Source organism: Malaclemys terrapin, chromosome 8, assembly GCF_027887155.1.
Source record: "Malaclemys terrapin pileata isolate rMalTer1 chromosome 8, rMalTer1.hap1, whole genome shotgun sequence".
NCBI lineage: Eukaryota > Metazoa > Chordata > Testudines > Emydidae > Malaclemys > Malaclemys terrapin.
Window position 1 is genome coordinate 4022346 of NC_071512.1, and position 14993 is coordinate 4037338.

Sequence of the window (14993 nt, forward strand, 5' to 3'; positions counted from 1 at the left end):
GACTACCCTGGTATAAAGTGTTGATAGCTCACCCTTTCCCTCGTAACATAAAATAGTCACTCAGGGCCTCTGGGCTGTTTAATGGATTAGGTCTTATTTTAGTGACTACCTAGAGCATAATACCTAGATCAGGCCCGCCGATGGGGGCAAAGGGGGCAATTGCCCAGGGCCCGGGTGATTTTGAAATGTCCGGGAGGCCCCGGCTGCCGGCTCCTAGGCACGTGCAGGGTGGTGACTCACTTTTATGAGCCCTTTGGGATGAGGGAAAAGCCAAACAGCAGTGTGACAATGCAGCTACACCACAGTGATATTGGCGTTAGTCTTGCTATCGCTAGTGGGTGTCACTCATTTGACACTATCTCCAAGAGTCCTTTGGCTTCACTATTTCCCTCATCCTCTTTCAGTCACAGAGATTATGACCATCTGGCCAGACCTTTCATTCTTCTCAATTATTAAGTCTTTATTGCTTGATCAGAATTAGGTGGAGGAAGGTTATGGGTCAAATCCTGAGTCCTGAGTTTTTAAATCAGTCCTTATCCAGGCAAAACTCATCAACTTCAATGGGAACTTTGCCTGAGTAAAAGCTGAGGAAGGATGTCAGGATTCAATCCTATATATTAGCCAAAATACAATGATTGATTCCCCAGGATGTGTTACTAGCATTTGGGAAGGAAAGAGGCCATGAGAATCCATCTTGTACATCCACTTATAACTACTGGGCTAATGGTGGTGATGGCTGTGATGTTGGCAAACCAGGTGCCAGCTCTTGCCAAGTCTTTAGGCCTCAGCCGAGCACTGACAAATTCATTGCTGTAAATCAGTCTGTTTCACCTGTGTGTTGGTATGGCTAAGATGGGTATTGGACTTATAACAATGTGGTTAGTGTTTAGACTTTACGAAATGCTTGTAAGTTGCTGCATGAGTTAATCTCACTGATAATTTCTTTATCACCTCCTATATGGTAACATTTACATTTTTGCTCTATAACAATAAAGAATGTTTTGCTCTGAAACTATGAACCCAGTCAGGAGGGATTGTCTCCTGCCCATCAAGAAGGCCTATGAAATCTAAATGGGCCATTGTGGGACATCACAATACAAAGACTGTTAATTTCCCCCTTACGCTCACGCACAGGCTACATGCAAAAGTGCTTGTCCCATCAGCTTGAATTCTGGAAGAAGGAAATAAAAATAGCCGAGAAGAAAATTTTCCATCTCTTTTGCTGCTTGGACTCTCACAGGGCCGGAGCTACAAAACAGAAGCAGAGATTCCCCCAGGGTCAACCCTGGGTTAGCCCTAAAAGACATTCAGAGCTGACACATTATTACAACTCTGTCACCTTTTAAAACCATAGACTAACTCATATGTGTATGTATTATATGTGTGTGTGTGTGTGTGTGTGTGCGCGCCTGCTTTAACCTTGTAATAAGTCTCATTTCTTTTCTTAATTAATAAATCCTTATATAGTTTATCATTGGACTGGCTACAAGAGTTCTCTTTGGTGTGAAATCTAAGGTACAAATTGGCCTGGGGTCGGTGACTGGTCCTTTGGAACTGGGAGTAACCTGAATATTTTGTGATCTTTGGTGCATAGCAACCATCTATCATTAAGTCCAGCTTGTCTGTGTGACAAGAGAAACTGGAGTGCCCAAAGGTACTGTCTGTGACTCCATGGTAAGACTGGTACAGTGCTTTAGGAGTTCACACTTGTTCCTGGGTTGGGGAAACTTAATTATAGAACATATGATCAGTTTGGGGTCGCTGCCCTGCTTCTTGACAGTCTGCCCTGAGGTTAGCACTCATGGTCATGAGCCACTCCAAACAGCGTGACAATGGTGAATTACTTTTTCTTACTACTTCTAGTCCCATGATCCCCATCTTTCCAGGAGCTGTCTTGCAATCTCTATGTAGCCAACAGACAGATGTCAGCATCAATCACTTTTGGACTTTGCCTTTGGGAGTCTGCTCCACTCATTCCTTACCCTTTATGCAGACTTATTTCTCTTAAACTTGCTTCATGCCCTTGCGTCTGATGAAGTGGGCATTCACCCACGAAAGCTTATGCTCCAATACTTCTCTGTTAGTCTTAAAGGTGCCACAGGACCCTCTGTTGCTTCATGCCCAGTGCTTTCTTAGCTACCGTGTGCACTTCCTTGCTTCTCAGCCTGTTGCTCTGTGAGATAGTTTGAGTGACATCTAATTGCTCTGGGCATTTCAGGCCTCTCTGCATCTCCTCTGTTCTAATTAAAGCAGCTTAATTTTTCTAACTTTTCCAGACAGCTGCAACTTCTTAGTCTTTATCATCTTTATCAACCTCTTCTGGGGGGAGGGGTACTATTGCTTCAATATCCCTCCAATAATGTGGCATCCAAATTACAAACCGTACTTCAGCCTTGTCTATGGTGCCACACTGATGTTCAGCATCTATCCTCCAAGAGATGATTTAAAAACAAAAACTGACTTAAAAAAATGATTTGCAAATGTTTTTGGTTTGATTTTTTTTAAACCTTGGACGCCGTCTTTTAAATTACGAAATGCATCAAAAATAATTGGCTAGTGTTTCTGGCAGGGTGACACCAGCAAACACTCCCACCCTTTTTACGTGCAATAGTGTTGGGAGAATGGATAATGACATTGATTTCGTGCATAGCGCTGCATCAGTATTAACCCTAGATTACTAAGGGCTCAATCATCTTTGCTGCATTTGCTAGGCAGTGACTGATATGTGTACTTGAATTAACTAACCCGTGAAATTCTCCATCTACCATGCTGGACATGCTATGACAATATTGCTTAGAAAAACCGAACTACTAACACACCACACAGCAGCTGACACTCAAACTGGCATCTTTCTTGTCTACAGACACAGCTACTTTGCCATTTAAGATAAAGGAAAGCATCCCTCTGGCTGAGCCTGCAAAAGCTATGCTAAGCTTTTTCTGAGCTAGGAAAAGGATTGCAACAGCACACATATCACACAATCTCTTACCAAAAGTAAAAACCCTCCCACAAAACCCTAGATCCTTCTCTAACTTCTGTTGCCACTAATAAGACAAGTTCAAGTATTGCGATTGCTTAATTGACCATGACAGCTTGGATTTAAAAGAAAACATGGATACTATGACAAGCCCTGTGATAGGCACTTCTTCTAAAGGTGCAAACAATTGAGTCCCTGTGGCTATTGAGAAGTTTTGAGTTTACCAGAGCATTTTCTTTCTGTTGCAACATTTGGCAGTATAATTTTTAATAACTGAAAACTCTCCATACAAAGTGAATCTATCCGTAATGACTTGCTCCTTGCTGAGGTGAGCAAGGCGTAATCTTTTATAGTTAGGGTTTAAGGTCTGGCCAGGGTTTTCAATTAATCATTTTCCAGGGCAAACCTGGCCTCTAATCTGTCCAATTCATATAGCATGCTATTTCTAACAGGTAGATTTGTAAGACGTTCTCTTCACAGTGAGGTCTGCCGAGGCAATGTTACAGAATATATCCCACTGGAGTTTACAAACAGTAAGAAGAGGTAGTTTGTCTAGTATCAAAATAAAAAATATTTTGGGAGGAAGAAACCTGAGAAGACTAACTGCTGAATAAAACCAGACTCTTCTTATCTCCATATATGGAATCTTTGCTACACCAGAGGTTTTAAGTGCATGATGGAACATGCTAGTCATAGCTGAAATGGACAAAAAAAGATCAGGTAAATGACTGCTGGAAGTCTAATAGTTGGTTCTCAGGTAGGCAGTATCTTCTAATAGAGTTTTCCTGTGGGATTTTTTTGTCTGAGGGAGGAGGGGACAGAACATGTCTATCTACCTTTAAGCTTTATTCACAACACGCATAATTCAGAGGTACCAGCATCTTCCATTGGTATTCTAATACAGCTCCAATAAGTCAGTTACCATAGTCATTTCTAAATGAAATGAACACATCAACCTTCAATGAACACAAACAGAACAAAGCACTCAAGATTTCTCTTATGTCAGTGTCAATGCGTGGATCTCAATTAAAATAGTGTTAGTGGATCTAGCCTAAAGAAATATCATTTCACTACCTAACATGACCTTCCTGCTTTTAAACTAGTTCCAAAGAGCCACGTCACACGCCTGGCTTGACTAAATCTGCGCAAATAATCCATGAGCAGATTGGTTTTATATGAGGAAGATGTTGAGCAAGTTGTTGTGAACAAAAGCAGCAACATTCAGAGGTTTTACAAAATGAATACCCTAAAGTGATAAACCCTTTCTAAAGATAATCAAGTTAGTTAGTTTGCCTGGGCCCCTGCATCTCTTCATAAGACTGCAATCAAATGAAGAAATATGCTACTTTCGCCTTCGTAACATTCTTGGGAAGCAATGATTTGTGAATGTTTATATTGCTGCAGTGACCAGAGGCCCCAGTGAGGATCTGGGTCCTACTCTGTACAAATACATAGGAAGAAACAGTCCATACCCTAAAGATCTTAGCACCTTCAGTAATCAACTGCTACTTTTAATGGTAGGGAGGGAAGAAGGATGAGACGTTGGAGATGTCATATATAAGTAGCAATACTGTAACGTTTCTACCAGCCTTAGTTAAGTTTCTAGCTGCACACTTAATAAAGGGTCAAATCAAGTCAAGTCAAGGATTTTGCTTGAGCTGTAGGGTAGAAAATGATAAATGATCAAAATTCCTGAATTATTCATTTTCTACCTAAGCAAAACTAACAGCCAGCTGGGAAACCCATTCCCTGTCAATATTAGGTCACCACCACTTTCCTTGGAAATTCTCAGATCCTGGAGTGACTTTTGTTCCTATTTATTTTCAGTCAGTCTTACATGAACAAAGGGATTTTTAGTCTATTAAGCCCCATGTGCTCAATCCACCACTAGAAGGTATAATGTATGATGGTGTTTCAGGAAAAGAGCAGGTTTCTTGACATTGTTTGTTGTTCAGGAATCCAGGACAAAGATCAGTGCTATACAACAGCAGTTTCCTAAATTCTACACACTAACAGGCTGCAGCCCTGTTAGTGTGGGTTGGGGCTGGGTAAGCTCCTATTCGCTGGGCATAATGATCAGTAAACTTGCTTCTAAAACTGCCACTGCAAGCAACCAGAGGAGAAGCAGGTACCCCGTTATAACTAGCCTTTGTCTCCTGATATCAGCTCTGTTCATTGGCATTATACACTAAAGGCCCAGGCATATAAATTTAGCACTACCTACTCTGAACAGCCTCTTCATTCATTGTACACAAGGATTTCCAAACCTCAGCTGAAAGAATCAAACTCTGGTCCTTGGAATAGATAAGAGAATCAAATAGATGAATGAACAAATAAAGAAATAAACTACCTGGGGTGGTATTAGGCAGGTGACTCATCCAACCAATGTCCCTTTAACGAGACTGAAGTCCTCTTCGTAAAATTAATTCCCCTCTGGATTATTGTCTCCCAGAGCAATAACACAACTCCAGCTAACATTTAAACAAAGGGATATTCTATTTGACAAATCAACAGATAGCATGTTTGCCTCCTGCAGTTATAAGTCATCCATTCGAGACCCAGCTGAGGGAGGCCAGATGTCACAGGGTAACTAAGAGGATTAACCTTTGAGAAAACAAAAGATATTAAGAAACCATCTAGGTAGGAGCTACCCCAGAAGGAATAAGCAGTTAGTTCAGTATCCATCCTCATTCTACCCTCGGCCTCTCAGCTGCCATTGGTATCAAGCATCCCACTGAGCGCTCACAGGGACAGTGTAGGATTTTTTAAATGTAGAGACCTGCTCATCAGAGGTAAGACTGTGAACACTGTTTTGTGTCACCAAAGTGTAGCCAGCTGGAAAAGACTTCTCATCACAACTTAACTCCAGCTTGTGGCCTAGGTTCGAAAGCCTCCGCAACCCATCTCCAAACCCTTTAACTTGCCAGTCCTCCCCCCTCCCCCCACTTCTGTCAAGTGCCCATTTTTACATGCCTAGGGAAATGCAGATACCAAATGTATGGACACACGTTGCTGAGAGAACACTCAAAGTGGAGCACAGTGGTGTTGCTGCTACTATCCATCACCCATTTATGTTACCATGATAAGGTAGTGCCATTTTATGTTAAATCTGGTTCAGGTTAACTGTGAAACCGGCCTAAGCCTCCTGAATTAACTATAGCTTGAACCGGTACACATACCAATTCAATTCCATATATAGTACCATGGGGCTTTATCTTTCTTTGGAGGAAGACTCTGATTGTAATGTGGGGTTGGGATGCATTCTACTTCAAAGTGTTCACTATGTTCCTCCTGACAAGAAAGTCCCTCACCAGCTTTAATGAAGCAAGTGGAAATGCTGGTTGTCTCAGAGAAACAGTGAACCCAGAGAAAGCACAAGAGAACCCAGTGAATTATATTTTAGTCAGTTACGCCCACTCTCTCTTTATTCAAGTCTTAATCGGCTTGGGCTAATGTACCATGTATGACTGTACATGCATTTGCTGATCCTTCACAGTCTCGAAACTCAGTTACTAGTGTGACTCTGGAGTCCATATTCCTCAGTGATATGATTAGGACATAATAATGATGTATTCTATGCAAGATAAGTCATGTGAGGCGTCATTGGAAAAATTATTATTTGCTGAATATGATTATCCTAGTTGTCTGCATGTATCATTTTTGTATCTGAAGTTATGAATATTGACTATGTGTCTGTATTTCAAATGTAGTTACACCTGGGTAATGCCCATGAGAAAAGATGCTTTCAGTCTAGATAGTGGGTGGGCAAGGGCCTATTCAGGGCAATGAGCCATTAGGAAAAAACAACAGGCCTTAGGAGAAGCTTATCTTCCACCTGTGGAGCCTTCCTAAGAACACTACAGACAGCCTGTGAGTGACGGCTGCTATGACTCTACAAGGACATGTGATGATACCACATGTCTCTAGACTCCATCTTGGGAGGTCAGTATTTTTCCACAGACTGGTCTGGTGACCAAGCTTTGGGAACAAAGGGTTCCCACCATTTGTAAAAGCCATATAAGGTGGGGAGTGACATCATCTGGGGTTCTTCACTCCCCACACAAGACGACTCCTGGAAACACTTGAGGAACAAAGACTGAACTGGGGGAAGTGCTGGATCCAAGCTAAAGGGATTTTTAGCCTGTGAATGAAATACCTGGGCTATAAAACTATAAAGCAAGTGCAGCTTGCCCCTTAAGAATCTGCAGCCTGCTTGTATCATCTCTTAGGGTGAGAATCTGCTATTCATATACAGTCTATGTAGTATATTAATCTTAGTTTGTGTTTTTTGTTTATTTGCTAGGTAATCTGCTTTGATCTGTTTGCTATCACTTATAATCACTAAAAAATCTCTTTTGTAGTTAATCAACTTGTTTTTGCTTTATCTAAACCAGTGAGTTGGAATGAAGTGTATGAATCTTAGCTCAGGGGCAAAAGGCTGTTGCATATTCCTCTCCACATTGAGGGAGGGGGTGAATTTTATGAGCTTACACTGTACAGTTCCCTGTGCAGTGTAAAACGGTATAATTTGGGGTTTATTCTCCAGAGCAGGTGCATGCCTGAGGAGCGGGTCAGAGAGCCTGCTTGTAACTGCAGCTGGGTGTGTCCCTCCCTGTGTGTATGCTGGTGAAAGTGCAGGTTGGAGGACTTTGCAGACTTTGGAGGACACAGCAGCACAGTGTGAGAGGGAGCCCAGGCTGGTGGGTCAGGGGCCCTCAGTGGTACCCCCGTCCCAAGTGGCACCCTGGGGAGAACCCGTCACAACTAGTTGCTGCAAGGACTAGCTACGACACTTGACTAACTCATTCTTTAATTAAACCAAAAAACTTCCCACAGAGATAGCTGACCTTTTGGGAAGTAATAAACCAAATATCAGTTCGGGACAGAGGAAAAGCACTGAAGGATCTCTCTTACTTCACTTGTGCCTTGGCCTAGAACTGCCAATGTGTGAGGTTCCCCAGCTATTAGCTGGCTCCCAGAGCAAACAACATATTACAGGAGTCTCCCATCAAGCTGCCGGGCTTCTCATATTTGGATATTCTTGCACATTACAGCAGCTGAACCATGACCTGTGTGATCTAAAGGCAGCAGTTCTAAGAGGTTGGGAACCAACAAAACCAGTGGGAGCGATACAAAGCTCCTCTTCACTGGAAGGCACTATCTTGCACCACTATACAAGGTTGTCTGCTTTGTACCCAGATATTGTACAGAGATAGCTCAGGATTGGCTCATGTCTGGACAGCCATTTCTTTCTGACTATGGTAGCTCGATTCATTCCTAGTCTATCCTGCAGAAGAGACCATGCCTAGATAAAGACACTTCTCAAGCCTTTCCTCAGGAGCTCCATATATGGACAGGCCAAGTTTTGGTACAGTAGGAGGTATGGCAAAGAGGTGAGAGGGCTGCAGGGCAATGCATCACAGATCATCATCATCATCATCATAAATCCCAAAGGGATGTGGCATCCTTGCAGATCCTTGCAGATCGAGGGCCACCCAAAGGTGGTCTGGCTGGATATTCAGTTTCTGTCCATCATTGGCAGTCTTACTGTGCCACTGAACTTTTGGCGCCTGGATGCATGATCACCGGCCATGTAGAAGCACACCTTGGTACAAACGCTTCACAATTCATTGGTCTTCCATTTTATTAGTATGTCCATACCAAGAAAGCTGCCGATACAGAACTAGCGCTGATGGACACAGTTACTGGGTTTAGTGCCTTTAGGCCACCTATGTAGAGGGCTACCAGCATTCACAACGCTTTACAGTATCCGAACAGTTCCAAAACAAACCAGCAAGCACCTGCCCCAAGGAGCAAACAGTCTAAAGACACAATAAGTACAACAAAGGATAGCAAGATAATGGACACAGACTGTCAAATGGCATGTGCTCTTCACCAGAGGAACATAGCTTTCACAAGTCTATGTAGAGGGAGGAGGTTATGAGTGGAATATCACCAATGCAGGGAAGAGGACATAGAAGTCCAGTCCAGGACTTCACTCTGGCACAAAGGAAAGAATTAGCTAACGAAGCCCATACTAGTGACAGGCAGGGAGAGGCACATAGTCCAACATTTACATTGTTTAATTCATTTCGAATAATTCATTAGCAAGCACTTTTCACCTCAGACAGTCACAGGTAAATTCCAGGCTGATGTTTTGTGCCTCTCGCTAGCCGCACCAGAGAGATTTAATCTGTTTATCAGTCACTAATTAAATCTTCCAGAGTGATTAATTTGTTGAGATTAGTTTGCATCTTTTTGGATGCAGATTCACCTCTGGAGTATTGTATTGTTTTCTGCATTCTTTATTAATGGGGGATGTAGCTATATTAAATATAGGTATTTTTAACCCTTCCCTTCTGTGTAGGTATACTGGCAGTGGCAGATTTTCCCAGTACAGTCTATGGGACCCAGGATAATGTGGGTGTGTCTCATGCAACCTGCTACCGCTGCAGGTGATTCCTAGCAGCTGAAACAGCCGTGCTCAGAAGCGTATTCGTCTTTGAGCTCAGACATTAAGAGCAATGTATGGGACCACATGATTGTGGTGACACAATCCGGAGAGTTGAAATTGTTGCTATCCCATGTGACTGCAGGGAGATCATCATGATCACCTGAAGGCCACCTTTTGCCTCCAGCAGGGTGGGGAACCTGGTAGTGGCTTGAACCTGCCATTGTCAGAATGGAGCTATTCTCACTGCCCTAGCAACTGATTTCAACAGGCCTTTGTGATGCATCATTAGCCACTGTGACAGGCCTTTGCCAGGGTTTTCACCAGAAAAAGAAGTGTATTCTTAACTCAAGTTAGCTAGTATGAGGTAAAATCCTAGCGAAGACAAGGCAGTGTGTAGTTTTCCATGAGTTAACAAGGTCAGGGTAAACCTTAGGTTACATCATAGTCTTTAACTTGACCTATTAATTCACATGAAAACTAGCAACTGCCTTGTCCACACTAGGACTTTACCTGTGCTAGCTAACTTGAATTAAGAACACACCTTCTTTCCTAGTGAAGACACACCCTTTGAAGGTCCTGGCAAAGGGTGTTGGGGGGGCTGCTTGTTAGAGGTACCAACACCAGGCCAGAAGCGGAGCCAAAAATCTGTTCCTGAGTGTGTGATCTCCAGAGATTCACCCTACCACAAGAAATTAGCTAGGGAAAAAGCTGCCTGTTGCTCTCACAGTAAGACGGTTTTAAATGGGTGGGTTTTGCATTCCTGAACAGATGGAAAAGGGAGAAACAGAAGAGGGATGTGGGTGTATGTAAAGTGAGAGGGGGATATGGTGGGAGGAGGGGCAGTGGATACATGTATGTAGCCTGGTGACTGGTCTATATTGTTTGACCTACCAAACTGCTGTCTCCTGCTGAAATAAGTGGATTAAGCTTTTGTTTATTGTTTTTTGCATCTCATTACTGTTAGGTTTGCTAAAGCAAAAGATTTATTTATCAAACGCATGGGGTATTTCCCCCACACACACACACACACACCTTCTCCCTTCCAGTTCTGGAACATTCCTGGCCAGCATGGGAGGGGCTGGTTTTAGGTTTATTAGCGCTCTGACTCCAATAGTAAGAAATATGTGGATGTGTACAGGAGGGCCAGGTCTTTATGAGGGGCAAACACAAATCTGCTTTTCCCCACTGCGTTTCGTAAGCCCTGAATGAAAATAACACAAATTTTTTCCACTGCATTCATTTATGTCACATCAGGTCTAAGGAGTGAAAGTCACCGTCATCCACTAAAAACACATTTGAGTTTTTATTGCTATAAGGAAACAAACACAGCAGTCACACGGCAGTGGCCTTTTGCTGGGCTCTGATGGCCACTCCCAAATAAATAATAGTAAAAGCCCTCGGCACATTCCATCTTCAAAGCCGTTAATTCATCCTCACAATACGCCCTGTCATACAGGCAAGCAGCAGCACGCCCATTTTGTAGATGGGTTAAACTGAGGCAGGAAAGTGACTTACCTGCTCCTACAAAGGGAGTCAGTTACAGTGCCAAGATTGGAGCGTCACGCTGCACAGATCACAAGCCCTTCGCTCATCTGCCAGCACAGAAAGATTGGAATAGATGAGAGTTGTGACATTAGCTCTGGAGTACACTGCTAACCCTCTCTCATGAAGGACACTAAACCTAGCAAATGGGAGAAGTCAGGAGATGGGCAAGCATCTTAAGGATCCATTATGCCTGATTTCTGGCCTAATTGTACTTTTACGCTCGACTTGCCAGAGTTTATGTTCCTTTCTATTTTCCTCAGAGTTTGACTTCCAATTTTTAAAAGACGTCTTTTTGTCTTATCTGCCTCTTTTACTGTTTTTTAGTCATGGTGGCAAAAAAAATTTTTTGGTCCTCTTACTGTTTGTTTGCAGGGGATAGAATATATATAATCTACCCCCTGCACCATCTATTACTTTATAATAAAGTTTTCATGCAGCTTCCTCATTTTTGTGTGGTTTCCCTATTTGAAGTTAAATGCTATTGCAGGCGTGGTGGTTGTTTTTTGTATTCTCCCCCCTGAACCAGGATGATAAATTTAATTACATTATGGTCACTATTACTGAGTGGCTCGGCTATATTCCCCTCATTGATTTTATTCCCTTTTTGTCGTGCTCCCTTTCCATTGTGTTGCCTGCCTTCATTTTTTATTTATTGCACTTCACCCCATTACGATTTCTCTCTGAAAAGATTTTATCTGAATGCTGCAAGCTCACCTCTCTCCTGACCTGCTGCTAAGAATTGATGGACAGCAGTCCTCATTATTTTATAGTCACTCTTTATTCGGGGAAGCTTCATTGTGAGAGAGAGCGCACACATGGGTGGGTGGAGGCGGGAAAGGGATTTGTCTGTCAGTGCACTAAAGTCTTCTGCAGTGGAGGAAGCTATTGCTGATCAATGATTTCCTTCCACCAGAAAAATGGGGCCACCTTCCGTGGGGGAGTCTGTACACACTGCTTCATTGGGCCCATCTATTCTACTCAAGAATCTCTCTGGAAATGTTAAACACAGCCAGTTAAATTCATCACTCATAAGAACGGCCATACTGGGTCAGACCAAAGGTCCATCCAGCCCATTATCCTGTCTGCCGACAGTGACCAATGCCAGGTGTCCCAGAGGGAGTGAACCTAACAGGTAATGATCAAGTGATCTCTCTCCTGCCATCCATCTTCACCCTCTGACAAACAGAGGTAGGGACACCATTCCTTACCCATCCTGGCTAATAGCCATTAATGGACTTAACCTCCATGAATTTATCTACTTCCCTTTTTAGTTCTCACTTCCATGATTTAACATCTAGGGTGAATTTAGCCCAACAGGCCATTTTCAAAAAGGCCCCAAGTCAACGTCGAACGCTCTGGCCTCTATTTTGTGCACCTACATTTTTGCTCACAGAGTAGGCCATGCTTTCGCCCACGCAAAAGCCTGAATTTAGAAGCACACGCTGCATCTGTTTACAAAAAGGGCCATCAGAATGATTGGGCCAAGAGACAACTGGGCATGAAAAATTGCCTGGGCACCGCTGTGGTTGGATCACATTTTCCCCACAAAATATGATGGAGAGATTCTGACAACATGGCCCAGTGTATTTTAGAGATGGTACCAAACTGAGTGTTCCTGGAGAGTGTCCTGTTTAGAACTCCTGCATCAAAAGCCTGGCATACATTACACAGAGCCATGCAAGAGGGTGAGAAAGCCAAGAGAAATCTTCAGAACTTGGATGGAGAAAACTATGTGAAACAACGAGATGTCACTTTTAGCCCTCTGAAGCCTTATGACATGGCATTTCTCTAAATGAGCAAATTGCCCAGTAAAATGTGAGAGACGGCGCTTCCATTCATATTTAATGATTTTCAGGCAAATCAGTTACACTCCTGGAGAAGGCAGACACAACTGAAAAGAGTACTGCTAGGTATATTTAGAACTAAAGAAGAGAAACACAGCTGTACTGTGCAAAGTGACACAGTGCGACGCCTATTAGAGGCAGGCACTTTCCCCTCAATTACAGCAAAATATATGCAGTAATATTGCAGCGCCCGGTCCACGCCATTTAGCTGCACGGTTAGGCTATTAAATATGCATTTCTATGTAATGGCAGAAACACGTGCCAAAAGGAGAATGAAAACAACATAGGTGCATGATCTTCCCAGCATCAAGGTCGCATGCCGAGTAGGTTTCCACTCTATTGTATTTATTTTAAACAGGTATAGATCAGCAGTACCAAGCAGATGGTTGCTTTGAGCATAATATAAGCACTCATGGCTGCTTTTACTCGGGGAAAAAAATAAAGTAATAGCTCCAATGGGCCATCTGTTTCTTAATTTTAAAGTAAAGGGCAGAGAGAGCTTTGAGATCCTAGCAACTATATCCACTGCATACCCATTATTATTAAATCATCAGCATTAGTAATTTACGCCACGCCATTTTGGTTTGATATATTCCTGCACAATGCCTGAGAATCATAAGTGATTATTCCAGGTGTCACAGCAAACATCTCCATAGAATATTTCATCCTTAAACCCAGAAAGCTTTATTTGCAAACCCACAACTGACCAGTAGCTGCGATGAAAAGCTTAGGTTGGCTCTGTGCCTAGTTACGCACACACAAAGAAGAGGAGGAGAATTCAGCTACAGTGGGGATATGTTGGAGTTCAATGGCAGGATTAGCTGATGGAGCTACGTAATTCTGGGTCCACAGATAATATCCCTCCTCTGGCCCATCCTTGTCTTGCCTCCTAAAAGGTCCTCTCTTTTAGGTTATGGGGAGATCATCCCAACCCACATGCAACAGGAACACTCCATTCAGGGACTGCCACATGGCCTGGAGGTGGCAGGATCTTCCCTTGGGTAATCTCAACTAACTGGAGCATTAGCACACAATTTCTCCTGTTAGGTTCCTGAAGTGTGACACACAACATAATTACTCATCAGACATCTCAGCCTCATGATGTGAGGCACACAGTTACATGTGCAAGAGAGAATTTCCAAGGTTACCTGAGCTTTCTTCTGCAGGCTTTTCTTTTTCTTTACAAAGTGTATTTATATAGACACATTTCATAATAGATGTTCAAGGAAGATTAAAATATCTAATTCACCTCACTAGGCACAGGCATTTAAAGCAACCTTATCCACTTGCCCATCTACTAAAAACCAAATTATATGAACTACCTCACTGACTGAGAACACGTGTCCCTGATATTTTGAACCAATTTTTCAATCAGCCTCCTTTTGTTGGTGCAAGCTGCACTCATGATACCTGTGCACTGGCAGGTGAGGTCCTGTGTCTCCTACCCAACTGAGAGTACAAGTCAGATACCTGGAGGCAGAAGTGCTACAATTTATGTATGCAAATCACTCTGTGGATGCAAAATTGTGGGCACGAGAACAGAAGCTGGGCCTCAGCCCTTTGGAAAACTGACTCTCTAGTATACAAATATGCAATAAAACCAAAACCAAAATGCATTCCCATTAAAGTGACAAGCAAACCAATGGAGAATGTGACCAAACGAGCCTTCCTCTATAAGGAGCATTGTGGGCCTATTTTAAAAGGGAAGGTATTGCAAACCAGCCTCTGGTCTATAAATAAATGTTCGGGTACCTGCAAATTGTTATACTTGGATTAAAAAAAATTAAAAAGAGCACATTGCTGAGTGTCTTAGTCATTCTCATATTTTGAGTGGGTAGTTTTGTTCACATAAGTGTTTTTCCTTCATCCCCAGCTGTTCCTGCAGTGAAGTCATAATCTGTGTTTTCACTGGTGCAACCTTTTGGCATGGCAATGGTAGGAATGCCACCACGACAGCATCACAGAATTAAGCAGAAGATAGCCTGTGAGAACGCAAACCTCTATGGACAAAGAGGTGAGTCACCCAATCAAAGCCCTGAAAAAAATCAATTATCTCTGCTCCAGGGACACCGACATGCTTGACGCTGTCCCACTTCAAACTGATTGAGAAACCTGCCTTAAGCAACCACGTAATAGAGCAACAAAAATCTGCTGCTTATTGGAGATGGGTTTC